This window comes from Carcharodon carcharias, chromosome 16 (assembly GCF_017639515.1).
Source record: "Carcharodon carcharias isolate sCarCar2 chromosome 16, sCarCar2.pri, whole genome shotgun sequence".
NCBI lineage: Eukaryota > Metazoa > Chordata > Chondrichthyes > Lamniformes > Lamnidae > Carcharodon > Carcharodon carcharias.
In genome coordinates this window covers 20,549,500-20,570,990 of record NC_054482.1, presented here as the reverse complement: position 1 = coordinate 20,570,990, position 21,491 = coordinate 20,549,500, and the positions used below count along the sequence as shown (strand labels likewise).

At 40.7% G+C, this 21,491-nt stretch overlaps 1 protein-coding gene across 1 annotated transcript in view; it reads right to left on the bottom strand.

Moving 5' to 3' along the window:
- astn1 (astrotactin 1) overlaps positions 1–21,491 on the bottom strand; it is a 2,752,121-nt gene that overhangs the window by 1,210,154 nt on the left and 1,520,476 nt on the right. The gene's annotated exons all lie outside the window — the stretch shown is intronic.

Here is a 21,491-nt window from a genome sequence, read left to right as displayed (position 1 = left end):
AGTCTTTTTATCAGCTTTGAAGAAATGGCTGAAAAGTAGCTTACTTAGGATGATACTATCTTTAAACAAAACCCATGCATTGATTTAGCTGACTCACCATATTTGTAGGGGTGAACATTTGAATAAGAGAGAAACCTTTTGTTCTGTTTTGACATTATGGTCGGAAGTGTTAATAACATTTGTTCTCAATGGCTTTAGTATCCATGGGACACAAGCTAAAATATGTTGATGTGAATGTTTATGATTGATGCATTATTGACAAGAGGATGTGACATTGTTTATAACCGCTCTGTATCTAAGGAGATGTGCCATTTATTCACAATGGAATGTAAACACTTGGAGGCTGAGGGAACAAGAGGGGGACATGTGTTTTCAGCCTATGTAACTAGTTACAGAGTTGGGGTGACACCAGATGACCCACATACTAAGCCAATGGAAGAGGTGAATTTGGGCTACTTCCAATTCAGGGGTTCCACAATAGCGAGAAGTGGGGATAAAAGTTGGAAAATATGAGCTTTTGTTGGCACAGATTTACCATAAATCCTGCGGTATGATTCTTCTGCTACGCAGTTTAACAACACTTCAGAGACAGAAGATAAAAGTCGTCACCTCTGCTGGCAATGCTTGAGGAGTCCTGGGGCATTGAGGGATAAGAGATTTACATGTTGTCTTCACTAAACCTTGCTTAATAAATTCCACTTGAGTCATAGGGCAGAATTTTATGTCCAGTGGGTGGACATGCGCCCAACCCTATCGGGTGTAAAATCGCACGAGATGACATTGGCGAGCTTCCTGACATCATCACGCACTCACATGATGTTTCGCTTGGTGGGCACACTTCTGGCTTTTGAGCATGCCTGCTGAGTGACAATTAAGCGGGCAGTTAAGCCCACTAATGGCACAATTGTCGGTGATTTTCCGTGGCCCGTCCAACCTTACAGTTGGCGGACGGGCGAATCAGCCAAGTGGCCTTTACATTTTTCATCACACCTCATCCAGGGGTGGGATGAAACCTCCATTAGGGAATAAAATAAAAATAAATATCTGTGGACAGCATTTTTATGAGGTATGCTTTCAGGTGCTTGATTGAGATGCATGGACATTTTTTTGCAGCATTCCACTGCTTTATTTCATTGCTTGCTGGTCTGCAGCTCCCAGAGGCAGCTGTCTGCCTTCAGGGAACTCACTCACAGCGCTCACCCATGTCCACGGTGACGTCGGCACCTGCCCTCTTCCCCCCTACCCAGAAATTGCGGTCAGGGGTCCATTTCCCGGCTGCTCCCAGTCCCACCAACCATACACACCCAAAAACCTAAGAATTCAGGCCATAGGTATTAATTATCCGCACCCTGTTCGGTCAGGCACGACTGAGGACCCTGGTGTAAGAAATTAAGAATTTGGAACTTAGAGATTTTAATTAGAAGGCTTTTATACCTCGAGACCCTAAAATCTTGCAATAAGAACTTAGGAACAGGAGGAGGCAATTCAGCCCTTGCAGCTCTCCACCAGTCACAGTTTGCCAACTTGAAGATGCTCCATTTATCCTACTCTATGCTTCCTGTCCACTAACCAATCTTCCATTCATGCTTATATATCACATCCAATTCTATGAGCCCTTATCTTGTGTATTAACCTTTTGTGTGCACCTTATCAAATTCCTTTTGGAAATCCAGTAAACTATGTCTACTGGTTCCCCTTTGTCAACCCTACTAGTTACATCTTCAAAAGATTCTAGTAAATTTGTCAAACAAGGTTTCCCTTTCATAAAACCATGTTGACTTGGTTAAGACTTCCTTAATAATAGATTCCAGCACTTTCCTAATGACTGATGTCAGGCTATCTGACCTGTAGTTCCTTGTTTTCTCTCTCCCTCCTTTCTTGAATTGCTGTGTTACATTTGCTAATTTCCAATCTGATGGGACAATTCCAGAATTTAGGGAATTTTGGAAAATCATAGCCGGTGCATTGACTATCTCTGCAACTATCCCTGTTAGTACCTGAGGATATAGGCCATTAGGACGTGGGGATTTGTTGGATTTTAATCCTTTGACTTTGTTCAGTACTTTTTCCCTACTGATCATAATTACCTTAATTTCCTCACTCTTATCAGCCCCTGGTTACCCCCTGTTTTTGTTATCTTCTACTATGAAGACAGACATAAGATATTTGTTCAATGTCTCTGCCATTTCTTCATTCTCTATGATAATTTCTCCTGTCTCTGCATCTAAGGGGCCAGTGTTTACTTTAATTACTCTCTTCCTTTGCATTTGTTTGTAAAAAAAAAAAACCCTTGCAAACTGTTTATATATTTCTGGCTAGCTTGCCCTCATATTCTAACTTTCCCTATTTATCAATTTTTTGGTGGCCCTTTGCTGGTTTCTAAACACTTTCAATATTCAACTTAAGACTATTCTTTGCAATATTATAACCCTCTGCTTTTCACCCAATACTGTCTTCTAACATTCCTCATAGGCCAAGGATGGCTCTTTCATGCTGAATTTTTGCTTTTCAATGTAATGTACTTTTGTTGAACATTTTGAATTATTTTCTTAAGTATTTCTCAACTTTTATTTAATGCTATACCTTTTAGTCTATTTACCCAATCAACCTTAGTCAGCTCTCCACTCATACTTACATAAGTAGCTTTGTTTAAGTTTAAGATTCTTGTTTCTGATAGGAGTAAATTGTTTTTAAACTTAATGTGCAATTCAATTGTATTATGATCACTATTTCCAAGTGGCTCCTTTACTATGACATTAATAATTAACCCTGCTTCATTGCACAATACTAGATCTCAAATAGATTTATCCCAAATTGGTTCCACAAAATATTGCCCCAGGAAAGGTCATAAAAGCATTCTATAAACCTAGTTCAGGTTATACCAAGAATGTTTTCCAGACTTGGTTATATCCATGATCTCAAGCAAGCAAACTTTGGGAAGCAATTTAATACAACTGCTGTGATCATATGTTGGACATAACTTTTGGAACTACTGTTTAGGAACATAAAAATATGACTGTAGACTGTGCATACAGTCACAGATTGCCTTTTTCATTAACTCTTTTTTGTTGCTTTGTTATTTTCTTGAGCTTTAATAATGTTCCAAATGGTAAAAAAGAACTAAAATGTTTTTCACTGAATTCACGTTTTTTTTTGGAGTAGCCTAATTTTCATCATTTTTTTTCTCTCAGCTCATAATGCATAAATACAATTAGAACATTACTGTAAAAGCCTAGGTCATTAAATCCTGAAAAAAGTGAATAATATTGAACCACAATTTGCTGTTGCAGGGCATCTAATGGCATCTATTGCTTGTTCGACTTGTTCTTGCTTGTTTAGCTTTTTAATGTATTTTGCATGGCAAGTTGCTGTAAATGCAGGCTGATAACGTTGCAGTGAGGGAAGCAGGACATCTGGGATCTAGTCCAACTGAGGGATTGTGAAATTATCAGTGCAAGATCTAAAAGGGAAGTGCAATTTAGAGTGGGTGAATTCAGTGGCAAATCAAGTACAGAATGAGGAGAAAGAACAATTGGATTAAGAGGGAGAGAGAAAAAGGGAAAAGTAAAAAAAAAAATGTATTTTTCAATCTTCAAAACTTCAATCTGAAGGAATGGATCTCCAGCATTTATGAACATTAATTTTCAGTGCCAGAGAGGTTAACTGACAATAATTCACATCTATCATATCATTATAAGGCACATAGGCTGAAATGGTGTACAAAAAGGCTGAGAGGTGACTTACTACAGATATTTAAAATTCCAAAAGGTTTTTAAAGAGTTTATATAGAGAAAATGTTTCATCTTGTGAGGAAGATCATAACTGGAGGCCGTCAATATAAAATAGTCTTCAAGAAATCCAGTAGGAAATTCAGAAGAAACTTCTATACCCAAGCATTTGAGGGAGAAGGGAACAGATGGATATGATGTTAGATTTAGATGAGGGAAGCTGGAAGGAGGTGGAATGGAACATTAACACTGGCATGAACTGGTTGGGCCCAGTGGCTTGTTTCTGTGTCTTATGTCCTATGTAAGCCTATTTTAACCTATGTAACGATCTAATTACTAGTTCTTTTAAAATAGACTTTTTAAAAGAAATAAAAATGTTGGTTCATGATATTTCAGCTTTAACCTTAACCCCCTGTGTATGTGTTAATCTTTAGTTAAATATGAAAAAAAGGCTTGATTATTTCATTTCCTGGTTGGATGTATGTGAAAATTCATTAATGTGAATGGCTACTTGGACAGCTTGATGGCATCACTGCAACTCGATGATGGGGATCTCAATTAAGCAGCACGTCAATCCACTCCAAGGCAAGAAAGTTCTCACCACAGAAATCACTAAATCTTTCAGTGCAGCCTTTTTTCAAGGTCAATGTGCAAGACCTCTTTGTTTTGTGGCTGACCACACATTTTGGGCCTATATGTTGGAGGTGAGGTGTAACATGTGGCAGTATTTGCATTTTTGTATGCAACAATTTTCTTTAGCCTTAGCACCTGAATTTTGCATCATTATTTTCTACTGAGAATGGGCTAGCATGCTCCAGATTGAAAAATTCATCTGAAAACATAGTAAATTGCTTTCTGGGGGCTTTACACATTCTGGACAACCTGTAAAGCCCCCAGAAAGCAATTGAGCATGGATGGACTGCTATTTATATACACAAATAGCAGTCCATCCATGCTCAAATTTACATACTATGTTTGATTGGTTAAGTGCTTATGACACTCCTCCTCAGCAATCATGTGCAAACAGTATTTGATGGGTGATCTTCGTAAAATGATTCCTCATTGAGCTCTTATCTCTCTAACACAGAGGAGGTAGGTATAAAAAAACTAAACGTTTATAGTTCTTCACCTTTGATGTAAAAAATACTCTATTTGAAGCTTACCTTTAACAGTTTCTGAGCCATAATATCACAAGAAGCAATACATTAATAGTTCAGAAAATTGCTCTCTTCTCAATGGTACTCACATTCTCCCACTTGTACTAAACACTCAATATTAAAGGAAGTTATATCTGGAAATCTTTTTTGTACTGTTATTTATTTTTGAGATGTGAGCATTGCTGGCGAGGCCATTATTTATTGTCCATCCCTAATTGCCCTTGAGGAGGTGGTGGTGAGTCACCTTCTTGAAACAGTGCATCCAGTGTGGTGTAGATACACCCACAGTAGTTTCTTTTCTGTAGAAGTTTAACACATTTGAGTGGCTTACTAGGCTATTTCAGAGGACAGTTAAGAGTCAACCAAATTTTTGTGGGTTTGGAGTCATCAGGAACAACTCAAATGGAAAAAAAAATGAGGAAGAATGGTGACAAACAATAAATTATATTTTGGGTTGTCTAACATAGATGAAGCATTCCAGTTAAGGGAAGACGTGCTTTTTGAATATAATAAAGTCTAAAAAATGTGCAACTATTAGTTATCTAAAGCCTAGTTTTTTCACAGAACAAAGAAAGTTTTCATACAAACTTCCCAAAGTCACAGTTAGCTGAAACCATTTTAAAATTTGAGCTTGACCAAGCAAAAATGATTTAAACTGAAGAAATCAGCATTTACCTCACAACCTGTGCTTGTGTGAACAATGGAGCAAGGAGAGGAGCCAGCTAAGATGTGAAGGCCCCCACAGCCAGATAGCCTGTGATATATGCTGCCTAGGTGCATGTCAAGAATGGCAACTTAGACAGGATAATGCAGAGCTGCCAAAGCTGGAAACCAGTCAGAGTCAATACTGTCAGGAGAGGGGAAAGGATCACTGGAAGACTTGTGTTTAAACAGCAAGATATTCTTGCATGAGCAAAAAAAAAAATCACTGCAAGAATCTTCACTTTGAAAATCTGTTTCTGGTCCAAAAAGTACATCTGTGCACGAAAGATTAAGAGCTTCATAGTCTATGATATCATCAACAGTAAGAATTTTGCAAGTGGATTTGTTAAAGAAGTTACTGTACAGTTAATAAGTTTGTATTTTGACTTCAGGCTATGAAGAATGCTCAGTTAAATAGATGACTCTATCCCTTGGAGTCACTGATAGAAATCTTAGTCTGTTCACTGTGATCTTGAAGAACAGACAGCAAGAGATGTGAAGAATTATTAAAAATGAGAATCCAGTTTCTGTGATGGTGAATCCTGCACTTTGATGGACTAACTTAAATTGGTTTTCCACTTAATGCTCCAGACATTTTAATTTCCATCTTTTTATTGCATCAAGATGTTTTCATAGACTCACAATCTTATTACGACATATCTCCTCCAGAATGGGAATGATTATTTAGGTATGGGGAGATTAAGGTTGATTTTTTTTAATAGTCAGCTGCGTTTTTACAATAAATTCAAGTTAAAGGGCCACTACCAGAGAAGTGTCAGGGTTCAGTTCCAGTTATAGTTAATTGTTGGAGGTGGGGTTATATGCTGACTACAGCCAAGCATCATAATACAGCTTGGAGCAACTCCACAAATAAAATTTAATTTTCCACGTTTAAGTGCTGACACAGAAAAAACAGATGGCTAAAGGTTTTGGGACAGGGAAAATAAATCCAACCAAATGGACTAACCTTTCTTATGTTCAGAACTGCTTAAGACATTGAAACAGCCGAGGTATTTTATGGGGAAGAATGTGCATAAGCCAATTGTTCAAACTTTAACCGATTTACAATTATTTACAGTGAAGTAATTCCACATGAGGACAAATTTCCAGTAAAGATGTATTTAAGGATGTCCTCAATGATTAGTATGCGCCAACACAAAATTTACTTTTAGGTTCCTAAGGTTCATACAATTGACAAATTTGCTGAAGGACCATCCCTGATTTGAAAATCAGAGATAAAGATTAGGATTTTCGTCAAGTCAGGTCAATCCCTGAATCCCTGTAAAAATGGCGGGCCGGACCCAATTCTGGGACTCCTGCCCCATTCCTGGCGCCAGCAATTTTCGCTGGTGTAGGGTAAGGCTGATTCCATTGCTGGGGTAGGCATCTCTAATAGACACAAGAAGTGTTGCAAATGCTTAGCATGTCTGGTGGCCCCCTGCATAGAGAAACAGAGGTCAGTGACTCTTCGTCAGAGCTACTGCAGCTCGTGGACCTGAAGCATTGACTCTGTTTCTCTCTCTACAGATGCTGCCTGGCCTGCTGAGTATTTCCAACATTTTCTGTTTATATTGCAGATTACCAGCATCTGAACTACTTTAATCTCTTATCATATGCTCCATGCTGAGCATTTGTAAGTGTAGTTAGTTCCAATTTAAAATGAGAAAATATTTATCACACAATGCAAAAGGCAGTGCCAGGGAAGGGACACAGACAGGGGACAGAAACAGGTCCCAGTAAAGTTAAGAAAACAGGAAGGAGCAGAGAAATGAGCTCCAAGTTAGAGAAAGGGCTGCAAGGAGCATATCTTAATTAAAGAAGGTTTTGGAGAAGCGCTGGTAATTGACGAGGGCTGTTAGGGCAAAGATATCCTTTTGGGACAGTGGTGTTCTGCTTGGTATGCTGAAATTGTGCTTGTGAATTGGTGTTCAATGTACTCGGGAATCCAGGGGAATGGAATCACGGAAGGCGAGATTGAAACCCTGCAATGTGGGCTGTTATTGAAGCCATCCAAGTTGGAGAGACGTTTGGACAGAATTCCAAGGCAGGATCTTTGAAGGTGAAGGTTGGGATCCCTGGTGAGAGAGACAGAGTTTCAGTGAGATTTTTCAGTGAGATTGGTTGACTCGCAGTTTTACTGACATCTGGGTGGGTTGTTGAGAAATCCATGGATCAGTCTTGTTTGCATCTGCCATTTATCATGTAGAGTGGTGTGTCCACTCACAGTTTACCTGTTATTTCACATGTACCTCAGATTTACGCTGCATGTTAGAGTATAAGGTCGATATTGGAAATATCTTTCTGACTTTGGAGAGTAAAGTCTATTTTTGTTTGTTCAAAGGCAATGGAATCTACTGGCTTTCTTTGCTGAGCAAATGTCTTAAATCTCAAACTGCTTGAAACAAAACATTATTGGTTTCTAACCAGATCTTACCAAGATCTTGGGATATCTAGCCAAGGATCAGAGCACGAGCAAGATAGGAGCAGGTTTCAGGATGTTCGTAGACAGAATGGTGAAATGGACAGACACAGAGCAGATGCAATTTAATGCCGATAAGTGCTTAAATTGGAGCTAATCCAAAGCCCTGTCTTAATGTGCTCCAAGTTCTGTTTGCCTGTCGACCTTGTGCTTTGTGATTTATGTTGGATCCCAATGTGGCAATGCCTCAGTTTGTCTCATTATACTTTGTTAATTGCTTCATAAACTTACACTGTCACCCTCAAAGATTTGTGAATTTGGACCCCCAGCTCTCTCTTGCTGTAGCATCTCCCTCCAAATAGGATTATTTAGATCACACTGCCTTTCCATATTGTTCCTCCCCAAGTGCATTATTTCAACAGCAACAGACATTTATATAGTACCTTTAACATAGTAAAGCGCCTCAAGACACCTTACAAGAGCATTATCAAAGAAAATTTGACATCGAGCCACAGAAGGAGATATCAGAGCAGATTATCAAGAGCTGATTTTAAGAAGCATCTCAAGAAAGAAAAACTCTTGCCTTATTATGACCTCAGGATGTCCCAAAGCACTTTAAAGTTAATGGAGTATTTTTGAAGTATAGCCACTGTTGTAATGTGCCGATTGTACTCAACAAGCTTCCAGATAGAGCAATGTGATAATGAAAAGGGGCGGAATCATCCCAGATTTACACTAAATGCGGTAGTGGGCAGAAAAAAGGACATTTTACCTGTTGGCCACAATGGTGGGTTTTCACGCTGTATCGCCCCAATTCTGCCTCATTAATCATTCATTCCCGGGAACACACTGTTTTGTTGGCAGGAGGCCGTCAATTCGCCTGTTAAGCCGTCACCTTACTGCTTCCCCACGCTGGGTGTCATATTTAAACTGCAGTCCCACGCACACCTCTAAGTGCTTCCAGTCCAGGACTACTGCACAGAAAATACGGCCCCGAAAGGCAAGAAGATTGCAGCCCCCTGATTCAGTGACACGTCCCTGGGATGCCTTCTGGACAATGTTGGAGCTCGCTGCAATGTCTTCTAACCCAGCTCTGGCCGCAGGAAGCCCATCAGTGTCATCATTCTGGCTAGGGAGGCAGTGGCAGAGGTGGTCAGTGCCAACGCTGCACAGATGAGATTGGCTATCCAGTGCAGAAAGAGGACGAATGATCTCAGCCATGTCACCGGATTAAGGCAACCATCTCATCACTGTAAACTCACACATTCACTAGCCTGTCATACATTCACTGGCATCTCATTCAAGCCAACTCAAGGGACATCACCATCACTCTCTCACACACACATCTCCATCTGGCCTCATCTCCTCTGGAGTCTGCCTCCTCAGCCCTTGCCCTCTTGAGGCCATTTATATGGATCAACATGTGTCCCCACACACACCATGGGATTTCCACCACCCCCCCCGCCCTTTCCCAGCAATGGCCTCCTTCTGCAGCCTCTCCTTGCCCTTCTTCTCCAAGCATCTATAGCCCTGCAGCTGTTGAAAAGCTACCCCTGCTTTACAGCTGGTCTCGTAGATAGAGACCTGCTCTTGAGCACCCTGTAAAGTGAAGTGGTGCTGCCCAAAGCAAGGTAAGCAAACAAACCTCAATGTCCTGAGTGAAGTGCAGCTTGCGAGGTGCACATTGCTTATGTTCAGTTGGGAAACATGTTGGCATACAACCATGCCAATGTGCTTGGATGATCCAGCATGGGAGGATGATTCCGGCAAGCAGGGCTTATAACAATACGCAGACAAATTACAATGAAGTACCTAACTGTCCAGCAGCGAGGAACATTGGCTGCCATTGACGGGCAGAGATAATGATCGCAAACTGGTTTCACAATGTAAGGAAACTGATTTTTGGCCTTCTTGCCATAATGTCTGCTCACACCCGTCATGACCCCTGACGCCAGTGGGCAAGGAAAATCCCGGCCCAAGTGATTTGTTTTAACAATTGTTGATTGAGGATGAATATTGGCCAGGTTACCCAAAATATCTCCCTTGCTCTTCTTCAAAATGATACAATGGGATTGCTTATATTCAGCTAACAGCGTAGACAGACCCCAGTTTAATATATCATCCAAAAATGGCACCTGCAACTGTGCAGCGCTCCACTGGGTAAGTCATTAGAGTGGGACTTGAACCTAAAGCTGAAGGCACAGCCATCAATGATGAATAAAATTGGGAACTAGGAAGACCTCAGTGTTGGAGGAGCACTGAGATCTCAAAAGCTTGCACAGCCTGAAGAGGTTACAGAGATGGGGAGAGGCCATGATGTGTCATCTGTAAGCTTCAAAATAGTCCTTGTACCCAAGAACAGATCAGTTAACAAGAAAAAAAACACCTAGTGGACCCCACTGCATAGTATGCCAATCAGCAAAAAACATCTGTTCCCCACTATTCTATACACCCTATCCCTTAATCAATTTTGTGCCTAAGTTATCATCATCTCTTTAATCCTATGTGCTTCTATTTTCTTAATAAGTCTATTGTGTGGTGCTTTATCAAGTGCCTTTTGAAAGTCCATATAAGCACAACATCTACTACACTACCTTGATCAACCTTCTCTGTTACTTCATCCAAGTCCTCAATCAAGTTGGACATGATTTGCCTTTAACAAGTCTATATGAGCTGTCCCTTATCAACCCACTTTCTTCAAGTGAGAATTGATTTGTCCTTGACAATGGCATCCAGTAATTTTCTCACCACTGACATTGGACTGGCTTACCTGTAGTTACCTGGGTTACCCTTTTTAAATAGAAGTCCAACAGTTCCAATCCTCCAGTCTTCTGACACCAGAGGATTGCAGAGGACTAACAGAAGTGATGAACCACAATGAGAATCTGAACCAGTTCACGATAAAGAAACACAGAACGATGCTCTCACTTCAAGAACAATTAGATTTTTTGCCTTTCTACTAACAACTTCGGCTGAAACAGAAGACACATTTGCTCTTTCATATGCTGCTATACAAAGTGAAAAGATGGCACACAATGGATGTAATTTAATGCTCCCACATAGGTCGGCTGGGAGGCAGGGAATTCTTAATCGGGTGGGAAGGTGCTGGGTGGAGACCCAGCCCTCTCCAATGATTAGGTCTGGGGCAGGAAGGCAAATTGAGGCTACTTTAAGGTCACTTAAGGGCATCATCTCACCATCACTAGTATTCTATCAATGGCAAACAGAGGCCTGCCAATATGCCAATGGCCTCCTTGAGCAGCCCAAGCCCTGCCATTGGTAGGGGCTGCCCACACAGGAAGATCCCTGTCCATTCTTTTAACGGAACCTCCACCCCGCCACATGCTGAGGTCTCCTTGATTGGCCCTGGCAAACACTGTTCACCTACCTTTCCTGCAGAGCTCCAGTGATGTTTCTGCTCCTTGGCCCGACTGCAGTACCAGCAGTGGCCACTGCTCCCAAAGGCAGTGCAGGTTCGGGAAAGCTGCCAGCTTCTGATTGGCCAGCAGCTATTGGAGGTGGGAAATTCCCCCTGAAGATGACGAGAGCTCCACTGTCAACCAGGCATTTGGCATTAAGTCAGGTTGGGGGGTGGTTGGGGGCTGGGTGGATGGGTGCTTGGAATGACCATGCCGGGGTTGCCACTGGCTCTCCAGCTGGTGGACAGACCCACCACTGCAACCATTAAATTCCATCCAGGGTAACTGCAATAACTCTATTGTTTAAATTGGAGATGTTTTATTTAATAAAAAATAGAACTACAGGACTGCAATACGTAAATCAGTCATATCTGAACCAAGTTAATATAACTGCTGTAATGATTACTCTAATATGATAATCAACATTGTTTGTACACAGGAGAATGAAATGATGCTAGGAAAATAGCTCTGTGTTGCTACTCATTTCTTGAAGTCTTAAGTCAAAAGATAAATGGTCTTAAATTGATACTGCACCTCACTTAAGCTGTTGACAGAGTAGTCCTTGAAATAAGCTAAATACTACATTGTTATGTTAAACACCAGTACAATGGTAAATTTGATAGATGTACTTAATCTGGTCAACCCTACCTTCTTGAACACTCAAGTCCACAATTCTTTAATTTAATTTCTGACAGGGGTTTGGGCTTGAGGGATACTTTAATCATCCTTCTTTTAATGGGATATCAACCTTAAATGAGGCAGAATGTTATTCTGCTTCAGTTTTGCCATTGTTGGGAAGATCATAAGCTAATGAATTTCATTTAACTGCTAGTTAATTTTAACTTTTATTTCAAATCATGGGGCGATCCGAAGCTTCTGAGGTGTGATATTCACAGTTGCCTTGTATGTGTCTACAACGTAATGTGAGTTAATGATATAAGAATGGTACAGTAATGCCAAGTGAGCAGTGAAGTGTTGAAGATATTGAATGCCTTTGTTAGGCTTTATAATTATCCCTCTCATCATTTGTTCGTAACAAAATACATCAACCCTCTCTGAAATTCAGAATTACACCCTCACGTACAGCTGTCAGTATCGCTAGTTTGCCACCATCAGAGTAGGCTACTGTTCTGTCATTCCATCAGATCATGGCTGATCTGCACCTCACTCAGTTTACCAGCCTTGTCTCTATATTCCTTGATACCTTCGCCTAACAAACCTCCTTGAAGTCTGGAAAGCTCCAATTGACCTTCAGCCCTTTGGAGAAAGGTTCCAGGTTTCCAGGACCCTCTGCGTGAAAAAATGCTTCCCAATTTCACCCTAAGTGACCTAGCTTTAGTTTTAAGGTGGTGCATTCTGGTTTTGGATTCCTCCGCCACAGGAGATGCTTCTCTGCATCTACCCTGAGAAATCTCCTTCATAATTCAGAACAATTCAATTAGATCATCCGTCAACTTCAGAAATATTAAGAGGAAAATAGGAACAGGCTTCAGGAGGACATGAACAGACTGGAAAAACGGGCAGACATGTGGTAGATGAAATTGAATACCGAGAAATGTGAAGTGATAATTTTGGTAAGAAGAATGAAGGGTTGCAATATAAATTAAATTGTACAATTTTAAAGAGGGTGCAAAACAAAGAGATCTCAGGGTGTATGAACACACATAACAGGACAAGTTGAAAAATAGATTTTAGGTTTATTAATAGAGGCAGAGAGTAGAAAAGCAAGCAAGTTAAGCTAGACCTTTATAAGACCCTGATTAGGCCTGAGCTGGAGTGTTGTGTTCCATTCTGGGCACCACACTTGAAGGGGGGTGTTAAGGCCTTGGGGAGTTTGCAGGAAATGGGTACCAAGGTCGAAGAAATTCAGTGATGAGGAGAAGCTGCATTATTTTCACTCAAGGAGGGTAAGTCAAGGGGAGCTTTGATAAAGCTGCTCAAATCGCAAGGGTTTATGGTTTAAATAAATAAGGACAAATTGTTTTCAATGCCTGAATAGTCAGTAACCAGAGGACACAGTTTTAAGGCAATTGGCAAAAATAACTGGGAACATGAGAAACAGTTTTTTTTTTGCATAGTTACTATGATCTGCAATGGACTATCTGAAAAGATGCTGGAAGCTGATTCAATTGTAACTTTCAAAAAGGAATTGGATAAATAATTGAAGGGAAAACATTTACAGAGGAATGAGTGGAACTTGGATAGCCCTGACAAAGAGCCAGCGCAGGCAACATGGGGCTCTTTCTAGGATGTATCAGGGTAGTAATTGAAAGTTAAACCTATCATACTGTTTTGGGGATCATGTGACTGTACAGACCAATTAACACTAAGTGCAAGTCATCTTAGGGGCGGAGCTTTCTAGCCCGGGTCTTGGTATGAGCATGTAACTTCATTAGGAGTTCTGTAAATAAAGTTTACTGTTTCTCACAAGAAACTTCCCTGCACTCCAACTCGATTACAATTGATGACAAGGATATGTACTGTTGATGCAGCACCTCACCTTGTGGATGTTAGCATTTTGATTTTTAAGGGAAGAAAGGAAAGAATACTCACCAGCAATGCCTATCTTCAGCAGAATTGACCCATACAACTCATCCATCGAGGACTGGAGTCAGTACATTAAGCGCCTTGGTTTCTACTTTGTGGCAAAATAATGGCGGAGGAGAAACAGAAGGCAATTATCCTAAGTGGCTGCAGGAGCAAAACATATAACCTAATCCATAGTTTGACGGCTCCGAACGCGCCAAATTCCAGATCCTTCAACAAGCCGGTAGACCTCATGAAAAGACATTTTCAGCCTAAACCCTCCATAGTCATGCAAAGATTCAAGTTCAACTCCAGGGTAAGGGTCCCCTGTGAGTCGATCACAATGTATATCGTGAAGTTAGAACAACTAATGGAGCACTGTGACTTCGGTGATACTTTAAACAACATGGTACAAGACAATTTGGTTTGTGGCATACACGCCAATGCCATTCAGCACCGTTTGTTCATAGAAGTTGAGATAGACCTGAAGCATGGCGTGGAAATAGCACTAGCAATGGAGAGCGCTGAGAGGGACTCGCAGGTTAAAGTGTGCAACGTGGCACCGTTCTGCAGTTGGGCGGGGACCGGCCCCTGGGCATGACACGAAGACCAGGAAGGCAACCGTGAAGTGGGACGTGGTCCTTATCACTCAAAGACAAAAATAAATACTGGAAGCAGCTCACCAGTAATCCAGAAATTAAAGTGTTACTGATGTGGGGGTAATCATATACCAGAAACCTGCAGATTTAAAGAGGCAGAATGCCACTACTGTCACAAAAAAGAGCATGTTGTTAAACAGTGCAGGGCGGGATTAAGACAGTCATTCAGACATTAGGCCAAGTTGAATGAAATATAAAATATAGATGAACCAGAAGCTGTTGATCTTGATATTTATTCCCTACACAACCTGAAGGCCAGGAAAACTGAACCAATCACTGTTACACTTCAAGTAAATGGAAACTCTAGTCATGGAGTTTGACACAGGAACATCGACCACAGTGGTGGGAGAACACATCTTTAAATACCTCAGAGAAGGTACCCGGCCACTGACTTTAGCATAAACCATAGATCAGCTAAAAATGTATACTGGAGAGGCAATACAGGTGAAAGGTATCACATCTGTACCTGTATCCAACAGGCAACAGACAGCCCAGCTGCCAGTGATTGTTGTAACAGGTGAAGGACCTAGTCTTCTGGGCTGTGATTGGTTGAAAGAAATGAAATTAAACTGGTCAGAAATTTTTCAAGTCAGAACATGAGGAATTCCCAAGTTGTTAAAAAGGGATGACAGAGTATTCCCAGATGGGCTGGGAAAGATTGAAGGTCTTCAAGCTAAAATATACATGGATTCTGAAGCAACATCCCAGTTTTTTAAGTCAGGACCTATGTTTTACACCCTAAAGAAGAAGGTGGATACAGAACTGTGATGTTTAGAGAAGTTAGGAAGAATCCAGCCAGTTCAATTTTCAGAATAGGTAGCACCCATAGCCCCTATGACGAAACCAGATCAAACCATTTGCATCTACAGAGATTACAAATTAACTGTGAACAAGGCTGCTAAATTAGACAAATCCCAAAGATTGAAGATCTGCACACTAAATCTACAGGCAGAAGATCCTACACTAAACTAGACATGAGCCATGCATACTAACAGCTTGAGTTAGACAACACATCAAGAGGGTATGTCACCATAAACACACAAAGGCTCTATCCTTTGGCGTGTCATCTGCCTGTGCGATTTTCTAAAGAACCATGGAAAGCCTAATTCAAGAACTTCCCTGAATTATAGGGTACCAGGATGACGTCCTGATCACAAAACCCAAGGAAGCGAAACATTTGACCATTTTAGAAGAGGTTCTGGAGTTTTTTGAAGTGGTAACAGAGATGGTTGATGAGGGCAAGGCTGTTGGTGTGGGGTATATGGACTTCCAAAGGGCGTTTGATACACTACCACACAACAGACTTGTGAGGAAAGTTATAGGTCATGGAATAGGTGGGACAGTAGTAATGTGGATACAAAATTGGTTGAGGGATAGGAAACACAGAATAATGGTTAATGGGTATTTTTCAGGCTGGAAGAAGTTTTGTAGTGGACTTCCACAGAGTTGGTATTGGGACCCTTGCTTTCCTGATATAAATAAATTAGCTAGATCGTGGTGTGCAGCGGACAATTTCAAAGTTTGTGGATAACACAAAACTTGGGAGAATTGTAAACTGTGAGGGCGACAGTGTAGAGCTTCAAAAGGACATTGACACAATTGTGGAGTGGGCAGACAGGTGGCAGATGAAATTCAATGTGGAGAAGTGTGAGGTGATACACTTTGTAACAAAGAACATGGAGAGACAGTATAAAATAAAGGGTACTGTTCTAAAGGGTGTACAGAAGCAAAGAGACCTGGGGGTACATGTACTTAAGTCATTAAAGGTGGCAGGACAGGTAGAGGGAGCTGTTTCTAGCATACAGTATTCTAGGCTTTATTAATAGGGGCATAGAGTATAAGAGCAGGGAGGTTATGATGAACTTATACAAGACACTGGTTAGACCTCAGCTGGAGTATTGTTTATAGTTATGGGCACCACCATATAGGAAGGCCATGAACACATTGGAGAGAGTGCAGGAGAGGTTTACAGGAATGGTTCCAGGGATGAGCCACTCCAGTTATGAGGGAAGATTGGAAAAGTTGGGACTGTTTTCCTTGGAGAGGAGAAGGCTAAGAGGAGACTTAATAGAAGTTTTCAAAATCATGAGGGGTCTGGACAGAGTGGATAGGGAGAAACTGTTCCCGCTCATAAGTGGATCGAGAACCAGAAGACACAGTTTTAAAGTGTTTTGCAAAAGAAGCAGATGTGAGGTGAGAAAAAACTTTTTCATACAGTGAGTAGTTAGGATTTGGAATACACTGCCAGGAAGTGTGGTGGAGGCAGGTTCAATTGAAGCATTCAAGACGACATTGGATGATTATTTAAATAAGAGCAATGTGCAGGGTTCTGGGGAAAAGGCAGGAGCCTGGCACTAAGTTAAAATACGCAGTGAGCCAGTGCAGACATGATGGGCCGAATGGCCTCCTTCTACAAGGATTCTGTGATTCTGTGATTTTGAAGAGATTTTTGGAGGCTGGCATTCATTTGAAAAAGTGCACTTTCCAAGCAACTGAAGTCACATATTTAAGAATTAAAATTATTCTATGCCTTTAAATCTTAACTGAGTTGTCAAGATGGTATCTTAATATGGGGAGCAAGAGTTGACATCCCTTTGCAAGGAAGAGAACCACTATTGACCGAATTTCACGTTGCACATTCTGGTGTCTTGAAAATTAAGATGCTCGCACGAAGTTTTGTCTGGTGGCCAGGTCTAGACAGTGATATATAAAAAATGGTGAAACACTGTCTCCAGTGTCAGCAACAGCAGAAGCTGCCTGTTTCAGCTCCACTGCATCTGTGGAAGTGGCCTAGTTGACCCTGGGTTATACATGGGTTATTTAGGTCCATTTTTAGGTTTTTGTTGAACATTGATGCACATTCAAAGTGGATGGATGTGTATGAAGTGAGATCACCTACATTCACATGCAACTATTGAAAAGCTGCACCTATGTTTCAGTGTATGTGGTCTACCAGAAATTATTGTGTCAGATAATGGTATGGCTTTCACTAGTATGGAATTCCAGAGATTCATGAGCCTAAATGGGATTCAACGTGTCAGAACAACATTGTATCATCCCTCATCCAATGGGTCTGTAGAAAGAGCAGTACAAAACTTTAAAACAGGCATGAAGAAATTATCTGAGGGAATGTTAGAAACACAAATTTCAAAATCCCTGTTCAACTACTGCAGGGCTCCCCAATCAACCACGGATTCAACACCTTCTGAATTGCTAATTAAATGCCAACTTCATGCAAGGTTGAGTCTAGTATTCCTTAACTTAGAGGGGACGGTAGAGAGAAACCAGAGTCGTAGAAAATAAATCATGATGTTCACAGTAAAGGTCAAGAATTTACTGTGGGAGGGACAGTTTTTGGGTGAAATTTTGCTCCTGGACTGAGATGCATTCCTGGTACAATTGTCTTTGAAACAGGACCTTTGTCACATCAAGTGAAAGCGGAAAACAGGATTGTTAAGAAACACATGGATCATCTCAGAAGTCAAGGCACACTCCAACAACCAGTGACTCCACCTGAAATTGAAGATGAACCTTTGATCCCTGAGGTGCCATATAGACAAAGAACTTGGTGTCTCGGTTAAAGTAAATAATTCTGAACTGCCATTGTTTAGGGATGTCCCTGATGCTGCAGTTCCTGGTCAAGTTTATCCAATGGAAGAATCTCAAATTGGGGAGTTGTGTTGCTCAACCCAAATAAGAAAACGTCCTCAAAGGTTAAATCTATAATTTGATGGATTGTATTTATACTGTTATGGGGATCATGTAACTGTACAGGCGAATTAACCCTAAGCGCGGGTAATCTTCAGGGTGGAGCTTTCCAGCCTTGGTCTTGATGTGAGAATATAGCTTCATTAGGAGCTCTGTAAATAAAGTTTACTGTTTCTTACAAGAAACCTGCCCTGCACTCCAAGTTTATTACAATCATTCTATTGTTCTATAATACAAATCAAGTATGTGCAACCTGTACTCATAATCTAAACCGTATACTTATACATGCGTATGTTTGTAAACCTTTAACTTGCAGCATCATTTTAGTGAAATTTTACCACACCATTTCCAAGGCCAATACTTCTTGTTGTTTGGTGTCCAAAACCAAATGTTGTACTCCAAATGGGATCTGACCAAGTTCTGTACAACTGAAGCATCACATTCTCACTTTTGTATTCCAATATCCTTGAAATGAAGGCCAAAACTCCATTAGCTTTTTTTGATTTCTTTTGTATCAGTGCACTAGTGATCTGTGTAGATCATCAAAGTGGATGATCTTGTACTTCTCCTCTGAATTGCACCTGTGATAGTTTTCCCTACTCAATTAATCTGTCTATGTCCCTTTCTAACTTTCTGATGCTATCGACAGAACTTAATATGCCTTAGAACATAGTGCTGTCTGCATCACTTTCTTATTTACCTGCCTGGAATTGCTCCAGAGACTCAGCATGTGCTACCTATTAGAATTCCCTTTTTAACAAAGACTATTTATTTAGCGGATCAAAACAAGATGATGACAAATTATTGGCAAATTTTTCTTCTTTGTTTGGGAAGTTGAAGTAGAATAACATAAACCACATTAAAGTACTTGGTCTCATGCGAGCAATGTCATCATGACATTGTGCCATTAACTTCAGAAGCGTTTTCTATTTCCACCAGTTTCTAATTAAATGCATGATAGCAATGATTTTATGTGCTACTAAGTCAACTATTACAATCTTCATGCAATGTCAAATAGGCATGTCAATGTTAGAGAACGTACTTGCACAGTGTTTTCATGTAGGTACCTATGCAGCCATCAGGAAAAGACAGTAGTTTTTTACATTATCCGTATTAAAATCCTTTACCTCCTTGACATCTGCAAGTGGATGTCACATCATCTCCTTTTAAAATGGCAGAAGTTTAAACTTGGTTAACTGCTGGGTTATCTATTACTAAGACAGATGTTTTCTGGATAAATAAGTTACTGAGTAAGCAAGACGCGAAAGACAATACAGGCAGTAAGTGACAGAGTTAGTGAGCAGAAGCAAATGAAAATGTATGTGCCTGTCTTCTTCACTTGGTAAGCTACATCTCACAGGTTCTTAAGGGAGAATAGAGCAAGTGAGGCAATGCGATGCAACATTCAACTGTGTTACATTTGCAGTGAGTGTGTCTTGAGCGGCACAGATTTTGTCAACTGCCCAGCTAGCTGAGCCATCAGGATTGATGCAGTTGGGTAGGACCCAGATAGAGCACATGGCACAGAACAGCAATCCCATTGGACAATTACCACATAATTAATTCTTGGAAAGTTCATCCCCAGTATCTAAACATATTCATCACTGTTGCTCAAAATATCATTTATTGCAGAAAACAATCCCATTTCTCATGTTTAATATACCTTTGCATCATTTAAAATCATAACAGGACACCTGACATGAGATTTTCAATGAATAATTTTCTTTAAAGTGTGTTGCGTATTCATTACATCCAACATAAATGAAAATACGTCTCCAAGGTAATCACCTCTTTTACATTCTGACAGCAATGCATGTTGTGATTTATTCATCTATTTTTCTCAGACCCAGCTAACGCATTCTTTACATCAGCTGATAACTCTTTTAAATGTGGCCTGTACTGAGGATTTAAAATATCAGATAAAGCTTAATATTAGCCGAGGCATTGAATATAAGTGCAGGGAGATTATGGTGGAACTGTATAAGACGCTGGTTAGGCCACAGCTACAGTATTGCATGCAGTTCTAGAATCTGCATTATAGGAAGGATGTGATTGCACTAGAGAGAGTGCAGAGGAGATTTACCAGGATGTTCCCTGGGCTGGGGAGTTTTAGTTATGAGGAGAGATTGGATAAACTGGGGTTATTTTCCCTGGAGCAGAGGAGATTGAGGGGGAAAATGATTGAGGTGTATAAAATTATGAGGGGTATAGATAGTGTAGACAGGAAGGAGCTTTTCCCCTTGATGGTGGGATCAGTAACCAGGGGGCATAGATTTAAGGTAAGGGGCAGGAGGTTTAGAGGGGATGTGAGGAAGAATTTTTTCACCCAGAGGGTGGTGGGAATCTGGAACTCACTGCCTGAAAGGGTGGTAGAGGCAGAAACCCTCATAACATTGAAAAAGTATTTGGATGTGCACTTGCGATGCTATGGCATACAAGGCTATGGGCCTAGTGCTGACAAATGGGATAAGAATAGTTAGGTGCTTGTTTGACTGGTGCAGACTCGATGGGCCGAAGGGCCTTCTTCTGTGCTGTAGACCTCTATGACCCGATGACTCTATTCTCAGAGCCAAATGATACTGGTCCAAAGCTCAGCAGAAGCTTGATGTTTGTGTTAGAATTGGACTCCACCAAGCGGTTTGCACCAAAAGCCATCACATATGTACTAGCTGCTGCAATAACAAATTTCATGACATTTGGAGTAAGTAGATTGGAGGCTCTTGGAGTAAGGAGGGGTAGACATGGCATAAATTAGCACTCACTTTCCAAACTTGTAACTTTCCAAAATGTATGCTGTAGAAAATGACACTTCTTTGTAACCATATTGTTACAGGGCTCAGGGCCCCTGATTTTGATTATTACTTGCTAACTTCTCAGGCCTTTCATTTCATACTCGGGACACTCTCAGATATCTTGCCAGTTGAAGCATGTAGGCTTTTGAGAGTTTCTCAGGACCCTAGGCGTTGCACAAGAGTTAAATAGTAAGTTTTTCTCTAAAGATACTGTTCGCAAAAATACACTGCTTCGGACTGTGGTCTGACTTTTGGCAGTATCACAAGTGGCCTAGTAGTTTAAAAAGACAATTAGAAGAGAGGAGAAAAGAGCCTGGTAAAACCTAGAGCTTTATGCACCTGTGGGAATGCACAAACTTTTGTAAGTTGTTGAAATATAAT